A 22,193-nucleotide genomic window follows, 5' to 3' on the forward strand; every position below is an offset into this window, starting at 1 on the left:
TTCCCTCTCTCTTCTTTCCCCCCCCCTCTTTTTTTCCCTCCCCCCGCCCCCTTCCACCAAGTTTCCTCCTTGGTGGTCTCCAGGCATATTTTAGATAACTTATCAATGATCAAATTCCTTTGTTCCTGATTCACTTGTCATCCATTCGTGTGTCATACACATTAACCTTCGCTCTGTCATGTGACCGTGCATCAGTTTTATCACCCTCACCTACAATTCACATCACTTGCGCCTCGTATTCCCCACCCCACCCTTTTTTCCATGTTCCTCTCCAAATTACACACTTTCACTCATTTCTTCACCCACTATCCATGCACTGTGTTCATGGGGACATTCATGCATGTTTACATGCGTGGGTGTGTGCATGGACATATGTGTACTCATACTCTGCCACATGGCGTTGCGCGTGAGTTTATGCGAACGCATGCACATATACTAATCTATCCTTCCTTCACTTTTTTCACCGCTTTCACTAGTTAGTTCACCCACCAATCACGTTACATCCATCAACTTAATTCTCTGTTCACACCCTCCTTTAATCTCATTGTGTATCACAAGCTATCTCATTTTACACACCTGGACAGATTATTGGCCCTCATTCCGAGTTGTTCGCTCGGTATTTTTCATCGCATCGCAATGAAAATCCGCTTAGTACGCATGCGCAATGTTCGCACTGCGACTGCGCCAAGTAACTTTACTATGAAGAAAGTATTTTTACTCACGGCTTTTTCTTTGCTCCGGCGATCGTAATGTGATTGACAGGAAATGGGTGTTACTGGGCGGAAACACGGCGTTTCAGGGGCGTGTGGCTGAAAACGCTACCGTTTCCGGAAAAAACGCAGGAGTGGCCGGAGAAACGGTGGGAGTGCCTGGGCGAACGCTGGGTGTGTTTGTGACGTCAACCAGGAACGACAAGCACTGAACTGATCGCACAGGCAGAGTAAGTCTGGAGCTACTCTGAAACTGCTAAGTAGTTAGTAATCGCAATATTGCGAATACATCGGTCGCAATTTTAAGAAGCTAAGATTCACTCCCAGTAGGCGGCGGCTTAGCGTGTGTAACTCTGCTAAATTCGCCTTGCGACCGATCAACTCGGAATGAGGGCCATTATTCCCACTTACTGCTTTTACAACCTCTATAGCTATATCTATTTCCCGTTTTTATTCCTATTTACAATATATATGTTTTATGTATATATAATTTTTAGTCCATATATGCATATAATATATATTTTTTCCCTTATTTACCTATTTTTATTTATCATTTTGTCTTACATATTTTTTCTTATTTTGCCTATTTATTATTGCTATCAGCTTTACCTGCTCTCCATTAGTTCAATATTTGTTTATTAAGCTCTCTATTATGCCCTGCATCGAGCCAATGCCCTCTTTCCCTCGGTCTAAACAGGGCAAATTTGCCCCTTTCCAATATGGCCCCCTTCACCTCAATTACTCCGCATTCCCATTCACATCACTCAAGTCCAGCTTCCATTGTTACCAGCCGCCGATAGCAGCGGCCCCTTTTACTGGGACCTTTAGCTCCTGTATTAAGTGGCACAGACCTCAGCATGTAATATACTATTCATAGAATGCCTGCCGCTTTCCCTTGCACACCATGGGCATTTTTGCCCTGTTCCAATATGTCTCCTGTCACATCCAGTATCACATGTCATGTGGTCTCGTCCCTACAAATAGGCTTCCTGCTTTTACACACCTCAGCTGCTTAGATGGGCGGCCCAATCACGGGGGTGTTAGCCGCTGACGCATGCGGCAAGGACCTCTCAGCGCCAGTATCACCAATGTTTCTCCCGCTCCCATCAGGGACGCGCCGGAGTTGATTGGCCAGCGCCGCCCTGTTAGGCATTTTTATACCGCCCAGATTCTCTACCTGCACCTCCAGGAAGTGAACAAGCCCTGCGGGGTGAAACGCGTTTTCCTAACCAGCGGGTCCACCGGCACCAACCACGCCACTCGAGGGATACTTTGCTGCCTATCCTACACAGGTTTTTGTAAACAGGCAGTGCCTGTGTTGGCATTTTTGAGCATAATTATTATTTTTGATGGGAGTCTCATATGTGACCTAACTTTACCGGCATATCCCCTCTCACTGACAAGTGCAATATGACAATGTTTATTTTATTGTGACATATATGTTTGTCTTTTGTTTCCCCTGTGTCAGTTGAATCACCTTGTATGCACCTAAGTATCAGGGGGTTATTCTAACTAGCATTCTAGGCTATCTGTCATTATTTCCTTATAATCAAGAAATATGGTATAATCCTCTGTTTTGAGTCACATTGAACTAATCCATATGTTATAATCCTCCATTTTGAGTCACATTGAGCGAATCCATCGATCTGATATCCAAGCCTCCACACTTGCATATATATATTTATATATACTTATAATTTTGGTCCTTTCAATTGTTGGGGCTTAATTCACGGCATTACCAATGTTTATATCAAACATGAATTATTTTTGCACATTTGCTTGATGTCAGCAAATGTTCACCACCAGGACATACTGCACATAATTATTGAAGATTTTTGCTCTTATCCTGTTCTTTCTCTTTTTTCTGTGGACTCTCATCTACGATCCAGGGTGCACAATACCACAAGTGTGGGACCTGCTGCATCCGGCCTAACGTAGAAAGCAGATCCACATCTAATTGTGGCCAATTGTCACATCTTCTTATATAGGTGCACTCTCATTGGCGTCTAACCCGCCTATCTGTCTACTATCATTCCACACTGCCAGTGCCCAATCTCGTCCGATCTTGGAAGCTATACGGTGTTGGGCTGGGTCAGTACCTGAGGGGGAGACTCACAGGGAATACCCAGTGTAGTAGACTTTTCATCTCTATGATGTGCGTTATTTTACACCAACAGCAGTATCACCAATTGTTTCTATCCTTCCTACAATATCTTTATCCTATGATTGCATATTCTGATTACACATCGCTCAAAACCCTCTGAGTTCTTTATTGATAACATACACCTGTGCATTTGGTTGGTGACCGGTGGGAAGTGGGTAATGTCTCGCTACCTACCGCCGGACCTGCCCAATATTTATACATTTGACAAATGACCATATGTTGGTCTTATCAATACAGATTTCCTGTACTGGTCGGGTGGAAACGGGTCTAGAACATTGAAGTGTCTACAGCCTTTCTCATCACATTCTGTGACACAGGACCAGAACATTATTTTATTTTTCAATTTAATATTAATTTTAAGCCACATTTATCTATTTTTTTTTTTGGATCCTATGCTGCTCAATGGGTAATCACGAGAAATTTTTTATAATGTATATCTAATAAAAGTTAGATTTTATTATTCTTCATCATCAACTAAAACTACTGAAATTTATTAATTAAGAGTGCGCCCACACAAGAGCCTTCCTTTTTTCTCCCATTATTGACAATTACACAGAAGCAACAGATATCTAAAGCTTTGTACACATTAAATGGTGTACCCAGTGCGATCTCGTTTGTGACGGGTACCGGTGGAGGGGGCAGCCTCGGCAAGTGTGTATCCACACATGTACGCCAGCAGCGATGAGCGATGGTGGGGGCGCCATGCTGTATTTGGCAGCATGGCTCTCCTCACTGGCGATGTCACTCGTCTGACCTGCATGCAGGTCCAATGCAGGATGTAACCGATGATGCACGTGAGCGCGCATTGTCAGTGACATAGTGCATACACACTAGACGAAAGAGTGAACGATGTGTCGGAATCAGACACATCCTCCACGATATAGTTTAGTGTGTACCTGTCTTTAGGGCCCTACACACAATCGGCGACTGGCCGCCGAGCTGCCTGACGGCCGATATGGCCGTCGAACGACCCGGCGGCGGAGGAGTGGGGTGACGGGGGGAGTTAAGTTTCTTCACTTCCCCCGTCACCTGGCTCCATAGCCCTGCATGCTAATATGGACGAGATTGTCCATATTGGTCTGCAGGTATGAACGAGCCGGCACCAACGATGAACGAGCGCGGGGCCGTGCATCGTTCATCATTGGTGGCTACACACTCAAAGATATGAACGGTATCTCGTTCACTAATGAATGAGATCGTTCATATCTTTCAGTAAAATCTTTAAGTGTGTAGGGTCCATTAAATCTAAATAGATTATTTCATCCTTTCAGTTTTCTTGTAGCCACCTAATGATTTTATGCACATTACACTGGAGATTGGCAGCTTATTGTAAATGGTTAATTTCTTTCAGTGTTTGTGATCCTGCTGAATACATAAAAAGTCCATCTAAAAATCAATTTATGAGAGAGGTAGTTGGTGTATTAGTGGCTGAGGTATGTATCTCTATGTAGCACTGTAAATACCAAATTGCTTTCTAACAAATATTTAAAATGCCCGCTCTAATATATATTGTAGACGCCTGCACATCTTATTACCATTTGCCATAAATGTGCGCTATACATCGCAAAACACTGCATCTCATAAGAGAAAACAATACACCCACAAATTATCTGAGTTCCAAAGCTCATTGATGTATATATTTGTTATTAAAAGGATATGTATTCAATATATCACAATGTACAGTATACATATAATTACATGATTACAATTTATACAGTAAGCAGTTAATACATACAGTTACAGGCCAGCATACCATACCATTCCCTCAATGCATCTTCCTCCTAATATATCTCTCTCTCTCAGCAAATAAATACAGGAACTGATCTAGAAGCACCTCCATAATCGTCTGGGACAAAAACAGCAACTGGCAACTGTGTGTCTCTGTAATGTGTTATATAGTTTTGGGGGAGGGAACTTTCTCATTCATGATGAGTCACTAGTCTGTTCGTATGCTAAACAGGTTCAGCCTTGAAGACATCAAAAGGGGCTGGCCTGAGTTTCCTGTCCATTGTACTAATAAGAGTGATTCTAGCTTTCATACATTTAATCATAACTATTTGTTGCAATGTCCTACAACTTAATAACAAGTATCAAATGAATCTACACATTAATTTGCTTGTTTTAATACCAAATATGACAGGTGTATCTTGCTTCGTTCCAATAATACACATACATGACATTACTCCATTATATAATGTTAAATCATTATGATGTCTGGCGCTTGATATTATTATAGTTATGTACTGTATGAAATAAGTGTTGAATCCATCTCTGTGGCATGTCCGTGTAAATGCGTGTGTTACCATATATTGCTGTGCTCGCTGCGCATATTTGCAAGCATAGCGACTCATAATGTGTGTAGTCTGCATGTTCTTTCTATGTAATATTTTTATTTACTTCGACAGTCCACCCTTTGGCAGCAAACATTAACTGCCATCAATTATTAACATAAGAAAAAAAAATATTTCATACAATAATCGGTGACCTAGACACAAGTATGTATTCATTTCGCAAATCAGACACTTGACTATATTTGGGGAAGACAGGGAGGAGGACGAGACATCCTCTATATGAACTCGGCGGTCATGGGACCACTGGTTGGGTGTGGGACAACATTCAACCTATAGAGTATGCTGGGACAGTGCTTTGGCCTATAATGTCTGATTTGCAATGAATATTTCACACATACATGTACCTACGTCTTTGTACACTGATGTTTGGATTCGATTGAGGTTCTGCTGGGTAGATGAAGAAGACACAAACATATCGTGAAAGTGACATATAAAATTTTCATGATCTACATTTTCCTATCATTTTCTGAACATTGTTTCCATTTCTGGAACGTATGCTAGGTCTGTTTAAAAATTGAACAAGGGTTATAAGTAGTGTCCTTCCTAAATAACATAAACCTTCGGAGTTCGGGGAGAGCCACTCATAAACCTTTCTTCCCCATATATTAATGAGCTATTTATCTGCAATATGTGAACAGCCATTGTCTGATTGTTCCTGATTACCTCCGAACTCCATAACTACTAGAACTTTGATTTTTCTCTGACTTTAACAAACTGATCGACTAATCCTGGGATCCGATAAGGAAATCACTCCTTCCTCCAGAACCAGTTCCAGTCCCAGTCCCACACTCGACTCCTCATAAAAAAACCTCGCAAAAATAGAATGTCCTGAAAAAAAAAATGTTTGTTAGCGGGAAAGAGAGAAAAGAGAAATAGAACAAAACAACTCTTGTTCATAACAAATCAATTACAATGACTGTTCTTTCTGCAATCCTTTAGTACGCTCAGGTAGTGTTCAACAGTGCCGCCTCTCAGTCTTCACGGAACAGAGTCTCTGATGATACTTTTGCGATCTCACTCCATTTACGGACTACCGACTTTCCTGCAATGGGAATCGTGGACCCAAGTCTCTCTCTCGGCTACTTTCACTGGGATAATGCTGTCAACAAAACTTGGTATGGTCCTTCCCACCTGTCTATTAGGCAACCTGAGCGTAAAAACAATCACACAGTCTCTTGGTTCACAATCAAGACAGTTAGTATTTGGCATACCAGCAATCAACAGTTTCACGTTCGTTTGTCTCTCAATAAGGTACTGTACTGTCACCTCATTGGTGTATTTCTGATCATTGAGTGGATCAATCATGGCATGAGGTTGTCTTCCAAAAAAACCCCAAAAAAGACACATATACTAAAACCAAAACAAAAACAAATTTCGAAGAGGGTGATTCGGTAAGTGAAGATCTGAGAGTGGTTCCGATGCTACATAATACTAGTGGCAGTATCTATGATCACAGTAGTACAATTTCAAGCTTTGCTCCTACTTCTAGGGGTACCATTATCTACACACAAATTTCTGCGCCAATTTTCTTTGCGGTAAACACAGCAGCATCTGTGGCGGCAGGAAATGCCTCTACCAAGTTTGAGAAAACATCAGTGCACACCAATACACAACAATAAATCCTAAAGGGTGTTAACTGTATGAAGTCATTGTGTGTTTGCAGTGTAGAGTACCATGAGCATAACTCAAAAAAAAGAAAAAGAAAAAAGAAACATCTCTAGAGGAGACAAAGAAAATGAAAAAGAAAATGTCAGGTTTGCCGTTCACCAACAGGCATATCAGTGCCTATACAACATTTCCCTTCACCAGTATTCTCATCCTTCCTCCACCCTTTGTGCATGACAAGGCACACTGCAGTAATACTGGTGTTATCGTGCTGGTGAGATATACTGGGTTTGGGCAGAACTCTGAAGGACCTAGGCATGTGGAGTTTGAACTGTAATTGGGTCCATGTATTGTACCACCCTGTGTGAACGCAAAAGATGAAGAGGAAACTGTAGAGAAACAGAATAGAGGTTGGTGACAGATGAGTTTGTAGAGGTGGAGAAGATTTTATAAAAATTTGACAACTGGATTGGGCACTACGGGGAAGTGATTCTCTACTTGGTCTACTCCCCTTAAAAAAAATTCTGTGTTTATCGTATCGCTATTGGGACTATCCCAGCCATCAATACAGTGTCCTGTCCATCCTAAGTTCATAGGGAACCCGGTATCTGTGAGATAATTTCCTCTACCTGTGATGGACATGCATCTAGAACAGTAGAATGCGACATTAGCCTTTGAGGGGTGTCTAGTATATCTTGTACTTCTTGAGCATGGTTCTCAGGTATATCCAAGAAGACACCCTCAGGAGTAAAATATATGACACACCGCATTTTACACAATAAGTCTCTGCCGAGTAGATTAGTCAGAGCTGATGCAGCCAGCAGAAAAGAATGTTTGGTTTGCAAGGGCCCTATCGTAATCTCTGCAGGTCTACTCAAAGGGTATTGTTGCACCGTTCCTGTTACTCCCATTGCCCGAATCTGTGTTTTCTATATGGCTCGTGATTCCTTACTATATGTCCCTTGATCCCGTCTATGTGTTTAATAATGTGGCTTGTGTTTTCTGTCTAGGGGGTCTATATTGACTATGTGTGCTACTACTCCTACAATCTCTGGCAAAATGCCCTTCCTTCCTACAAGTGTAACATATTATTGACCATTAGGGATCTGGGGTTTGGACTGATGGGTCTTTCTTGTATGTGAGTAGAGAAAGACCACCTTTCTGTCAAAGTGACAGTTGCCACACCCCTTTCTCCTGGGTAACGCCCCCTTTAATATTAAATTATAGTGTTTGATATCGCTTTTATATAAAATTTAATATAAAATTTACAGAGTTCGATATTAAAAACTGTATTAAAAGATAATGGCTTTGAAAAGAGTGTCACGTAACACCAGTCGCAGAATGTCACGCAACGCAGCGCGTCAAATCAAGTGGATGAAAGATGCATATTACACAGTGTTAAAACCAGGTAGTTTTAGCGGCATTGATAAATATTATGGGTCGGTTAAAAATAAATTTAAAAGATCCGACGTAAGAAAGTGGTTACAAGAACAAGACGCATACACGTTGCACAAACCGGCAAGAATAAACTATAAAAGGAACATGATTTGTATATCGGGTGTAAACCATCAGTGGGAATGCGATTTGGTTTCGCTGATATATCTGTCAAAATACAACGATGGTGTTAAATACATATTAACAGTCATCGATATATTCAGTAAGAGGGTGTGGGCTGAAAGTCTGACCACTAAGAACGCCGCAACAGTCGCTAATGCTTTTGAAAAAATATTCCAGCGGGGTGCTGTGCCGATGAAGCTACAACCCGATAATGGTAAAGAGTTTCTAAACAGAAACCTAAAAAAGGTGTTAGAAAATACGGTATAAAGCATTTCACGACCAATAACAATGTGAAAGCGGCTGTTATAGAGCGCTTCAATAGGACTTTAAAAACACGCATGTGGCGCTATTTCATGGCAATGAATACCTACAGATATATAGACGTTTTACAAGACTTCATACGCAGCTATAATAACACATACCATAGAACGATTAAGTGCGCTCCAAACTATGTGAATGACTCTAACGCATTGAGTGTCTTCAAAACGACCTACGGTGATTACTTTAGAAGTAAGAAAGCCCCCGTTTGTTTAGGAATTGGTGACCACGTCCATACTTCTAAATATAAGGACATATTTCAGAAAGGCTACGAACAGAGTTTTTCTGAGGAGATATTTGTTGTACATAGTGTGAACACTAAAGGGCTTAAGCCGCTTTATAAGTTGACAGATCTGTACGGTGAAGTTATAACGGGTAGTTTTTACCCCGAAGAGCTTCAAAGCATACCAAAAAACTATAACAGGGTTTACAAAGTGGAAAAGATTTTAAAAAATAAGACGGTCAGAGGCCGAAAATACGTGTTAGTCAAGTGGCGCGGGTACCCCGCAAAATTTAACAGTTGGGTCGCGGCATCGGTGATAAAAGACATATAAAGCTCATCATTATCTAAACATGACGAGCGATGGATGACAAGTCGTTCTACATAACCTTACCCAGCAATGCCTCGGAGGTTACTTTCCCGCAAAATAAGATTTCTAACTATACGACAAAGTTGGCTAAACCGATAGACTTAAATGGCGAATGGGAAGTAGCACTTACTGAGATACAATATCCGCACACGTGGAATACATTGGATTTACAAGATTGTAGACTGCAATTATCATGGGATGGAACGGCGGATCAGCCAGTGGCGAGAGTCGCGAGTTTGTGCATTAAACCGGGTTTTTATGAAACAATCGAAGCGTTACTGAACGTAATCAACGCTGAAATTGTACAACTGAAACTGGATGTTGGATTAAGACTAACGTATGATCCGTTTGCACGCGTTGTAACATGCGACAGTAAGCGGTTGTATCAAATCCACGCCGGTTTAAGATGACATGGATACTGGGTTTACAACCTAAAACTAAGATTTCTAAACCATGCGCCGACATCAAAGGCGGCCAATATACGATGTACGTGTACACAGACATTATCGAACACCAACGGGTCGGGGATAGTTATGTACCGCTACTTCGCACTGTTGAAATGAAGGGTTATAACAATGAGGTGATCACAATACGATACGAGAAGCCCGATTATGTACCATTGTGCAAAACACATTTTGACACGATAGCCATAGAGATAAAGAACAACCAAAACGACAACATGGCATTTAAGTTTGGGAAAGCGATCGTGAAGCTACACTTCAGATGCCGCAAACTGAATTTTATTAACTAAGCAGAATGGTCGCTGTAAAAAATTATGGCGATCCGGGTCTCTACGCGCAATATTATAAATCTCAAGCCGGCAATGGATTACCAGGTTTTCACGGCAGTGCGTACATGTACGTCTGCGGATTAGGCGGTATTTTTCGAAGTCTTTTCAGAAAAGCTGTTCCTCTTTTCCGGAAAGGTTTAGAGTTAGCTAAACCGCATATGAAGACCGCAGTACGTAATATAGCGAAAGATGTTATCGGACAAGCCACAACGGCCGTGGTGAATAAGATACACGAGGCGAACCAAGCAAAGCAAGACGGTTCAGGACTAATATATACAAGAAAAGGCATGTCTAAAAGAAAACGGAAGCGTATGATAGCGCTTCCACCTTGGGACATACCCTTTTTAAATAAAAAACAGACGACGCAACTCAAAGAAGAAGAGAAAGCCGAAGCGCTCCGTTGGTGATATTTTTTAAACATGTCTTTCATACATCACGAGTCTGTTGAATGTGCAAAAACAGAGCTGGATCTTTTTGACGTGCCCCCGACACAAACTAGCATAGAGAAAAGTCTATACGTCGAAGTTCAACCTTTAGCGGCGTTATCCGACACAGCTCCGCTTGAATTTTATATAGCAGCCAGCAGTGAACACTACTACGATCTGAACAACACGCTGTTGTACGTGACGTGCAAGATCGTACGAACCAATAACACCGATACCGCAAGGTGCCCGGGTCGCACTTATTAATTACCCAATAGCGACTTTATTCAACCAAGTGGATGTAACTTTGGGTGACAGGCTCATATCACAATCCAACAATCTTTACGCATACCGCGCGTACATTGAGACTATATTGAATTACAGCTCGGATGCATTGTCAACAAAACACACAACAGGATTATTTTACAAAGATTCAGCTGGAGAATTTAACAACACGGCGCTGGACGGTCCAAATACGGGGTTCAAAAAACGAGCAGGCGCAACAGAGCAGAGTCGCACGGTTGAATTGCTAGGCCCGCTACACTGCGACCTTTTCCATCAACATAAACTAATTTTAAACGCCGTTGATCTGAAGATTAAACTAACCAGAAACAAAGACTCATTCTGCTTAATGCCGTCTGAGGCGGATGCCTTTAAAATACAGATCACAGCGGCGTCCCTGTTCGTGAAAAGAGTTCAGGTCTCACCAGCCGTGCGGATTGGGCACACGCAGGCCCTGTTAAACGGTAACGCGAAATACGCGATTGACCGCGTTGGGATGAAAATCTACAGCGTACCAACAGGCAGTAGAGTATCTAATCTAGAAAATCTATTTTTAGGTCAAGTGCCGAAAACAGTTATAGCCTGCTTTGTGGATAACAAATCATTTTCAGGAGTCCATAACCGGAATCCCCTTTGCTTTGAACATAAAAATTTAAGTTTTGCGTCCCTTTATCTGGATGGAACACCGCACCCCGCCAAACCATTTCAACCCGACTTTGAACGCGGTAATGCTGTAAGAGAGTATATGTCACTCATACAGATCACAAATAAACAGAAATCTGACAATGGTATACTGATTGACCGCGAAGAGTACCTCAGTGGCTACACGCTATTTGCTTTTGTTCTTTCACCAGAACAGGAGTGTGAAGAACACCTTTCCCTGATAAGAACAGGCAATCTATGTGCCGAATTCCGCTTTGCAGAAGCGTTGGACCGGACAGTCAATGTGATAATATACGCTCTATTTGATAACATCATCGAGATTAATCAAAGGCGCGATGTGCTGTACGATTATCTATAAATGAAATAAACTAACACTACGCTGCTGAAAAAATGAACACATTACAGATAAACTGTATTCTGTACGCTGTGCAAAGCACATGGCATATTTTTAAAGGAACGTATCCGTGCGATATGTTACCGGTCAGTAAACTGGCGCAATACCCCTGCGCGTTTGTAATCAATACGCATAGCAGCGGGCAGCTGGGTGAGCACTGGTTGGCCGCTTATTTTAACGAACAGCGTGAATGTTACTTTTTTTATTCTTACGGGTTAGCCCCTGACAGCCCCCTATTCCCAAAAGCAATAATACATTTTTTAAACTTGAATTCAAAAAGTATTTATCACCAACATAAGCAGTTGCAAAATTTTAACAGCACCGTTTGCGGTCAATATTGCGTATACTTTATATTTTACATGTGTAAAAAATACAAATATGTGGATGTACTGGCCCGTTTTAGTGATGACACAAAACGTAATGATTGTTTGTTTCAAATTTTGTAAGACGGCTCCCAAGAAGTCATTGTCTGAGTCATTATGCAGATAGATATATACAGAATTGTGTAACTTGTAACCAACGTTGTGTGTGAAGTGTTTTATGTACAACGCGGCATAACTATGGCACGTTGTACTTAAAACGTTTCACACACAACGTTGTGTGTGAAGCGTGTTACATACAATGCTGTATTGTTTGTGTAACTTGTAATCAACTTTCTGTTTGATGCATTTTATGTACAACGTATCATATCTATGATGTTTTTCTAATAAACAACGTTGTTTATTAAAGTTTATATCGCGTGATTGAAATTTCTTCCGTTTACAGCAATAGAAACAAAGAACAAAACGTTGTTTTATAAATCATAAGCATATTTTATTGATATATATAACACGGTAAAGACACATTTAAAACATTACATAAAATATTATTGACATAAGTTAAACATTATGGCGCAAAATGCCAACACAAAATACAGTGTATAAAAATTAGTTATATGTTATAGTTTCAACCACTGTGAATCCTGAAATAGATTTACAGATCTTTTCCTAGGTAGTAAGTACCCGTGCTGCGTTGTTAACCCTGGAGGACTTAAAACATTTATTCGACTTTTGTGAAGGGTTTGTAGTGACATGGGCGATATCACAGCGCCATCAGAGTCCTCCTGCTTCTCGGCTTTTAAGCGATCTAGGCACATTCTATTTGCCGCATTGCCTATGATGATTGAGGGAATATTTAATTCAGACACAGCCCGCATAAATTCAGGCCAACCGTTCGGTGTATTACGGCTCGACACACCGTGGCTTTGCGTGATGCTTCTTATTAAATCTAACATGTTGGAACCTGGTACAGCGCTGCCTTTGTACAGAAACTCCCCTTTACTGTTCCAGTCTGTGATGTGTTCATTTTTTCAGCAGCGTAGTGTTAGTTTATTTCATTTATAGATAATCGTACAGCACATCGCGCCTTTGATTAATCTCGATGATGTTATCAAATAGAGCGTATATTATCACATTGACTGTCTGGTCCAACGCTTCTGCAAAGCGGAATTCGGCACGTAGATTGCCTGTTCTTATCAGGGAAAGGTGTTCTCCACACTCCTGTTCTGGTGAAAGGTCAAAAGCAAATAGCGTGTAGCCTCTGAGGTACTCTTCGCGGTCAATCAGTATACCATTGTCAGATTTCTGTTTGTTTGTGATCTGTATGAGTGACATATACTCTCTTACAGCATTACCGCGTTCAAAGTTGGGTTGAAATGGTTTGGCGGGGTGCGGTGTTTCATCCAGATAAAGGGACGCAAAACTTAAATTTTTATGTTCAAAGCAAAGGGGATTCCGTTTATGGACTCCTGAAAATGATTCGTTATCCACAAAGCAGGCTATAACTGTTTTCGGCACTTGACCTAAAAATAGATTTTCTAGATTAGATACTCTACTTCCTGTTGGTACGCTGTAGCGGTCAATCGCGTATTTCGCGTTACCATTTAACAGGGCCTGCGCGTGCCCAATCCGCACGGCTGGTGAGACCTGAACTCTTTTCACGAACAGGGACGCCGCTGTGATCTGTATTTTAAAGGCTTCCGCTTCAGACGGCATTAAGTAGAATGCGTCTTTGTTTCTGGTTAGTTTAATCTTCAGATCAACGGCGTTTAAAATTAATTTATGTTGATGGAAAAGGTTGCAGTGTAGCGGGCCTAGCAATTCAACCGTGCGACTCTGCTCTGTTGCGCCTGCTCGTTTTTTGAACCCCGTATTCGGACCGTCCAGCGCCGTGTTGTTAAATTCTCCAGCCGAATCTTTGTAAAATAATCCTGTTGTGTATTTTGTTGACAATGCATCCGAGCTGTAATTCAATATAGTCTCAATGTACGCGCGGTATGTGTAAAGATTGTTGGATTGTGATATGAGCCTGTCGCCCAAAGTTACATCCACTTGGCTGAATAAAGTCGCTATTGGGTAATTAATAAGTGCGACCCGCGCACCTTGCGGTATCGGTGTGTAATCGGTTCGTACGATCTTGCACGTCATGTACAACAGCGTGTTGTTCAGATCGTAGTAGTGTTCACCGCTGGCTGCTATATAAAATTCAAGCGGAGCTGTGTCGGATAACGCAGCTAAAGGCTGAACTTCGACGTATAGACTTTTCTCTATGCTAGTTTGTGTCGGGGGCACGTCAAAAAGATCCAGCTCTGTTTTTGCACATTCAACGGACTCGTGATGTATGAAAGACATGTTTAAAAAATATCACCAACGGAGCGCTTCGGCTTTCTCTTCTTCTTTGAGTTGCGTCGTCTCTGTTTTTTATTTAAAAAGGGTATGTCCCAAGGCGGATGTGCTATCATACGCTTCCGTTTTCTTTTAGACACGCCTTTTCTTGTATATATTAGTCCTGAACCGTCTTGCTTTGCTTGGTTCGCCTCGTGTATCTTATTCACCACGGCCGTTGTGGCTTGTCCGATAACATCTTTTGCTATATTACGTACCGCGGTCTTCATATGCGGTTTAGCTAACTCTAAACCTCTCCGGAAAAGAGGAACAGCTTTTCTGAAAAGACTTCGAAAAATACCGCCTAATCCGCAGCCGTACATGTACGCACTGCCGTGAAAACCTGGTAATCCATTACCTTCTTGAGATTTATAATATTGCGCGTAGAGACCCGGATCACCATAATTTTTTACAGCGACCATTCTGCTTAATTAATAAAATTCAGTTTTGCGGCGTCTGAAGTGTAGCTTCACGATCGCTTTCCCAAACTTAAATGCCATGTTCTCGTTCTGGTCGTTCTTTATCTCTATGGCTATCGTGTCAAAATGTGTTTTGCACAATGGTACATAATCGGGCTTCTCGTATGGTATTGTGATCACCTCATTGTTATAACCCTTTATTTCAACAGTGCGAAGTAGCAGTACATAACTATCCCCGACCCGTTGGTGTTCGATAATGTCTGTGTACACGTACATCGTATATTGGCCGCCTTTGATGTCGGCGCATGGTTTAGAAATCTTAGTTTTAGGTTGTAAACCCAGTATCCATGTCAGCTTAGAACCGGCGTGGATTTGATACAACCACTTACTGTCGCATGTTACAACGCGTGCAAACGGATCGTACGTTAGTCTTAATCCAACGTCCAGTTTCAGTTGTACAATTTCAGCGTTGATTACGTTCAGTAACGCTTCGATTGTTTCATAAAAACCCGGTTTAATGCACAAACTCGCGACTCTCGCCACCGGCTGATCCGCCGTTCCATCCCATGATAATTGCAGTCTACAATCTTGTAAATCCAATGTATTCCACGTGTGCGGATATTGTATCTCAGTAAGTGCTACTTCCCATTCGCCATTTAAGTCTATCGGTTTAGCCAACTTTGTCGTATAGTTAGAAATCTTATTTTGCGGGAAAGTAACCTCCGAGGCGTTGCTGGGTAGGTTATGTAGAACGACTTGTCATCCATCGCTCGTCTTGTGTAGATAGTGATGAGCTTTATATGTCTTTTATCACCGATGCCGCGACCCAACTGTTAAATTTTGCGGGGTACCCACGCCACTTGACTAACGCGTATTTTCGGCCTCTGACCATCTTATTTTTTAAAATCTTTTCCACTTTGTAAACCCTGTTATAGTTTTTTGGTATGCTTTGAAGCTCTACGGGGTAAACACTACCTGTTATAACTTCACCGTACAGATCTGTCAACTTATAAAGCGGCTTAAGCCCTTTAGTTTTCACACTATGTACAACAAATATCTCCTCAGAAAAACTCTGTTCGTAGCCTTTCTGAAATATGTCCTTATATTTAGAAATACGGATGTGGTCACCGATTCCGTTCTATGGTATGTGTTATTATAGCTGCGTATGAAGTCTTGTAAAACGTCTATATATCTGTAGGTATTCATTGCCGTGAAATAGCGCCACATGCGTGTTTTTAAAGTCCTATTGAAGCGCTCTATAACAGCCGCTTTCACATCGTTATTGGTCGTGAAATGCTTTATACCGTATTTCTAACACCTTTTTTAGGTTTCTGTTTAGAAACTCTTTACCATTATCGGTTTGTAGCTTCATCGGCACAGCACCCCGCTGGAATATTTTTTCAAAAGCATTAGCGACTGTTGCGGTGTTCTTAGCGGTCAGACTTTCAGCCCACACCCTCTTACTGAATATATCGATGACTGTTAATATGTATTTAACACCATCGTTGTATTTTGACAGATCTATCAGCGAAACCAAATCGCATTGCCACTGTTGGTTTACACCCGATACACAAATCATGTTCCTTTTATAGTTTTTTCTTGCCGGTTTGTGCAACGTGTACGCGTCTTGTTCTTGTAACCACTTTCTTACGTCGGATCTTTTAAATTTATTTTTAACCGACCCATAATATTTATCAATGCCGCTAAAACTACCTGGTTTTAACACTGTGTAATATGCATCTTTCATCCACTTGATTTGACGCGCTGCGTTGCGTGACATTCTGCGACTGGTGTTACGTGACACTCTTTTCAAAGCCATTATCTTTTAATACAGTTTAATATCGATTTTTATATAAAAGCGATATCAAACACTATAATTTAATATTAAAGGGGGCGTTACCCAGGAGAAAGGGGTGTGGCAACTGTCACTTTGACAGAAAGGTGGTCTTTCTCTACTTATGTGCTAGTATACTTACCATCCTCAACCTCTCCACCTGTTGTTCTCTGCTACAAAAACAATGATGGACGAACTCCAAGCGCTGCTATAAACCGGAACTCCTTGTGTCTGACAACCCTCAAAGGAAACAGAATGCACAATATTCTTATAGAAACTTCAGCATATGGTTATTCACTTGAGATATCCTTCAACGACTGACCTTTATTATAGGCCCTATGTTCACATAAAGGTTTCTTTATCTTCCATGTAATGCACCGCAATCACATCATCTATGGTATATCGCTTATTAAAATAAAGCTCACCTTTATGATAAGCCCTATGTGCATCCAAAGGTATCTTTAACGAATCCACCCTCTTTATCTTCTATGTAATGCACCACAATCACATCATCTATGGTTTATCGCTTATTGAAATAAAGCTCACCTTTATGATAAGCCCTATGTGCATCCAAAGGTATCTTTAACGAATCCGCCCTCACTGGGATCCTTCAATGGTCTTGTATGTATATCCACAGCCTCACGATAGATTAAAACTCCATCAGTCCGTTTTAGATTAAAAAACTCAGATTTTCTTTAATTCTTACAATCACATAAAAATCTTAAAAAATTCCATACAGAAAATGGAGGTACCCCATAAACTTAACCGGCAGGACCACTTCCACTCGCACCCCTAAGATGGAGCCAGGGGAATAGGTACAAACCCACAAGGATCAGGAGTTAAAGCCAGTCCAGGAGGATGTCCTAGTGAGCGGTCAGGTACAGCCGGGGGTCCTCTACAACAAACACCAACGCGTTTCGGATCTAAGTCCTTCCTCAGGGTGTGATAGTGGAAGTAATATTCTCGGCCTTTTATACCCACTATCCATATCACATGACAGAATTTAGCCAATACGATTACTTTATCTTTAAAATCATACATTTCTATATGGTTACACAAATTCTAACCTATCCCATTATATAATCGAAAACATTAAAATATATATATCAATTAAGAGTGATAATACATCCAAATAATGATAAAAAAAACCTTAATTCATATTTAATTGGTTCACACTAAAGTGAGGCTGTAATTCCATTTCTAATACTGTTGTCCATAAATATAACCCTGATCCTGGGTTAGTATATCCATATTTTTCCACAGATTATTCCACCTTATTTTGATCCCATAAGTCTCCGCGGTTCGTTACTATGGAAACCGCACGTATGTCCATTGTCCTTTACCACTCAGCTGTGGTCTTTTATTGTGGTCCGGACTTCCGCCCTTTCAGAGTTTCCGGCTTCCGCCGTGCGGGTCTCCTTTTCTATCTGTGAGCCGCACGTCCCAACCGGATGTCTTAGTAGCGATACGTCATATCCGGTATCTGGAACGCATACCGGAAGTCCATATTTTGCCGAGGTGGAACGCAAACCGTTATGTCACTCTCCCCAATGAAATATAGAGAGAAATAGACATCCATTAGTTGTGTCATCCTCATACATAGCTCAATTTTACATGGTTTAAATACACAAAGATTACTCGATATACATTATTTAATATTAGAGGTAATTTATGTCAAAGAAACCATTTAGTCTCGAAATCTATATTGAGACCCCTCGGATGCAATGTTTTCAATTCGAAGATTTTCCTCATCTCTGCCCTCGCCAACCTATCCTCCTCATCTTTCCTACGCCAATTAGGACTTATACCCATAATTGCACAAAAACTAGCAAGATGATTGATATCACATTTGTGTATGTTTTTGAAGTGTAACGAAACATTATGAGTTTCCATTCCCTTTTTAATATTACGGACGTGTTCGGCCATACGTACTTTCAAAGCCCTAGTAGTACGTCCAACATACTGTGACCCACAAGTGCATTCAAGCAAATATACCACATGTTTAGTTGAACATGTTAAGAATTCTTTAATGAAAAAGTTTGTTTAGTTTGTCTAGATGTATATTCCGTGATTTTACTTCTCTTATCACCACAGGTTCTGCACATAATACATGTTCCACATCTATAGAACCCTTTAGATTTAATTCTAGTCTGCATCCTGGGAACAGCTATCACACTGCTCACAATATTATCACGCAGGTTTCTTGCTTTTCTATATACAAATCTGGGCCTATCAGAAATATATTCTTTCAGTATAGGATCTCTAACGAGGATATCCCAGTGTTTACCTACAATTTTTTTCTACTTGTCTATATTGGCTATTATAGCCTGTGATGAAACTCACCTCGTTATTACCTTTATTATTTTTATTTCTTACTTTCCTTAAACAAGAAGCTCTATCTAATTCGGCTCCAGTTTCCCTGGCCTTCTTTACCATCCCTGGATCATATCCCTTCTCCAAAAATTGTTCTTGTAGAATATTTGCATGTTGTTCATAGATTTCTATATCCGTACAATTTCTTCGAACTCGATGGAACTGACTTATAGGTATGCTACGCAGCCAGTTCACATGATGGTTGCTATTGAACTCGATAAATGAATTACAATCTGTATCTTTACCATAATTACTGGTTTTGATGCTCCCATCATCTATATAAATCCTTAAATCGAGGAAATTGACTTCAATTTCACTTATATTAAAAGTGAGCTTGATGTTGTATTCATTGCTAGGGCGCAAGTCATCGTTTCATTTTCTTTAGTTTGTGTTGTTCTCTGCGCCTAGCACTATTCTTGTGATGTTCAATAGCACACTCTCTAAGATTAGCTACTGTGACCCCTTTCCAATTTTGCAAAGAAGTCTGCACCCTGCCCTCAATGCCTTATTGAGCCCGTCCATTAGCACAAAGACAGCCACCTCCCATTTGCCGAATTAGTGTTTACCAGTGATCTTATCCAGATGGAGAGTTTTCTATTACTGCAAAAGACAAAAAAGAAAAAAGTTTAACAAGCTTTTAGGTCATGCAAAGTATTCATTCAATCCTTCTCATCCCGTATTAAGGGTCTGTACATGGTCCAACAAACATTTCCAAGCTCATCTTGACTAGGGGCATTACTAGGAATGAATACTTCTTATATGGTAACTGAAAGAAATACCTGGGTGTTACCTTGTCTCTGTCCGCTTTCCTACTGGCAAATACTAATGTGCGGACAGGTTTTTCTTCATTTCTGACGTTACTTTCTTGATATTTTTTGTTTTATTTTTTGGGTTTTACTATATATGTACACGAATGATACCATACTTACCGGTTCCACTGGTCTCAGCCACTTCCCCCGCAGACTACTGCTCTTCTTTTACCGGTTGGATACTCCTCTGGGTGCATGAGAAATGGCTGAAAACAATCAGGTCACCTTCTCCTCCTAAATAAACTTCAACATTCATTAGTATATATATAGGTTACAGTCATATTTTTCATATTTTTATTATTTTCTATAGTTTGTATGCTGGCCGTAACTGCTTTCACATCTACATATGGTGGTGTACTTGCATTCTCTTTTTTCTTCATACTTGTTTATTGTTGCTACAAGTTCAAACAGTTCTTATATTTCCATTCTTGTCTTATATGACTTTGTTTAGACATACCACCTGCAATACCTTAGGATCAAACTCACCAACCCCTCTTGCTGCCACAGGTTTAAACAATTTGTGTGTCTGACCCTTTGTTTTCTGGATTTTATCAGACATATCCTTATCCTTAAATTCTGCAATACCTCTGGCTTAAAGCTGCCCATCCCAGGGAATGATACCCTATCTTTGTCAGTCATACGTACCCATTCGTCACAGTAAACTTCAGCGTGTGGACCATATTTACCACACATAATCTGACCTTCTCGGTACCGAGTCTGACCTTCTCGGTCCCAACTCTTCTGCCTGAACCCTGGCTACCATACGTCCCTTAGTTGAGCAACTGGCTTCCATAATTTGTGGGTCTTGCCTTCTCGGCTAATCCCACAAATACCAAAATACTCAATATAAGGCGACGGTGAAAGTTCTCCGAGCGCTTCCACCCACTCTCGCCCACGTTGGCCGGTACTACCATACACTGTCGATAGCGAAGGCGATGTACCCAACTTAGGGCTCCTATCAGAACTTACAGCACCGTAATTTCTTTCGGTGGAGGTTCTGTTGGAATATTTTCCTGAGAGAGGCAGCGAAAAAATTCCTTTTCGGTATCTTTCAACTGGAATTGTTTGTAGGGTGAAAAACAGAGAAATTAGATAACTATCCTTCACCCTTTCCAGTGGAAGCCCACCAGGGAGATTTCCCGACGTTATCAATGAAAAACCCCTTTGTCTAAACAATCACGTCTGCGTATGCTTTTCCACAGTGCATATGACACAATGGAATACACGTTGTGCTGTGTAGAACAAACGGACATGCGATGCAATAGCACAGCCTATAGATACTAGTTATCTATATGCCCTGGGATTGCTGTAGACCACCTGACCTAGACCACTCCAGATCACCTTAGTTGTATGGGACACTTAGACCACTTCAGATCACTTAGACCACTTAGTTCTAATCACGCAAGGTAGCGAACCCTACGCCACCGGGCCTCTACTAACCCAGTGTTACCACTCCAGCCACTTAGACCACTTCAGTTCCTGGGTTCAGCTCCATTCGCTCCGCTTTCACTCACTCAAATACGCTTTGTTTTTCTGTACAGAAAATTTTCACTCGTTCTGATTGGTAGCTTTACCCCCAGAGGCAATACAGTTTAAACAAAAGTTTTATACTAATCTGCTTTAGAAACCGGGTAGTTTTGTGCTATTGTAGCATGGCTACTGTCCCACCTTTTATCTAAACAAACTATCGTGTGGTTTTATTATGCGCACACAACCCTATGCAAACTTGCGTAATTACGCAACCGTGCGTACCTCTTTGCCACGTGTGCGGCCTTGCGCCACGTGCACGTTTTTTGTATGCTGTCCTCACGTTCCGTACCACGTGTACCAATGTGCGTACGCAATTCAACAAACCACACAGTCTCTATAAACTTGAGCAATACTAACTATAATCGCTCACTTAACACAACACCCAGTTTTTTTCTTAACAACTAGGCCAGAACTTCGTTTCATGTCTATAATTACTCCCTTAAATACATTTATTTGAAATTTACCTATATAGCAACAAATGTATCCGATATCACACAGATCTATAATGACTGCAATAATCTATAATTTAAATGATATGATTCAGATTGGATAGCTATCTTGCAGAACATACACTGATATAAATAAACACATAATTATAATAATATTATATATATGTATCATTCACTGGCCTGCTATGTGACACCTTACCTCTTATTTGTATATCAAAGCTATGTGCTTTT

General features: G+C 40.9%; 1 protein-coding gene and 1 pseudogene across 1 annotated transcript in view; both read left to right on the forward strand.

Annotated features, from left to right (window-relative positions):
* TMEM255B (transmembrane protein 255B) overlaps nucleotides 1-22,193 on the forward strand; it is a 206,589-nt gene that overhangs the window by 127,404 nt on the left and 56,992 nt on the right. The window lies entirely within an intron of this gene.
* Nucleotides 2,732-2,850, forward strand: LOC135052054 (5S ribosomal RNA; annotated as a pseudogene).

Source organism: Pseudophryne corroboree, chromosome 2 (assembly GCF_028390025.1).
Source record: "Pseudophryne corroboree isolate aPseCor3 chromosome 2, aPseCor3.hap2, whole genome shotgun sequence".
In the NCBI taxonomy this organism is placed as follows: Eukaryota; Metazoa; Chordata; class Amphibia; order Anura; family Myobatrachidae; genus Pseudophryne; species Pseudophryne corroboree.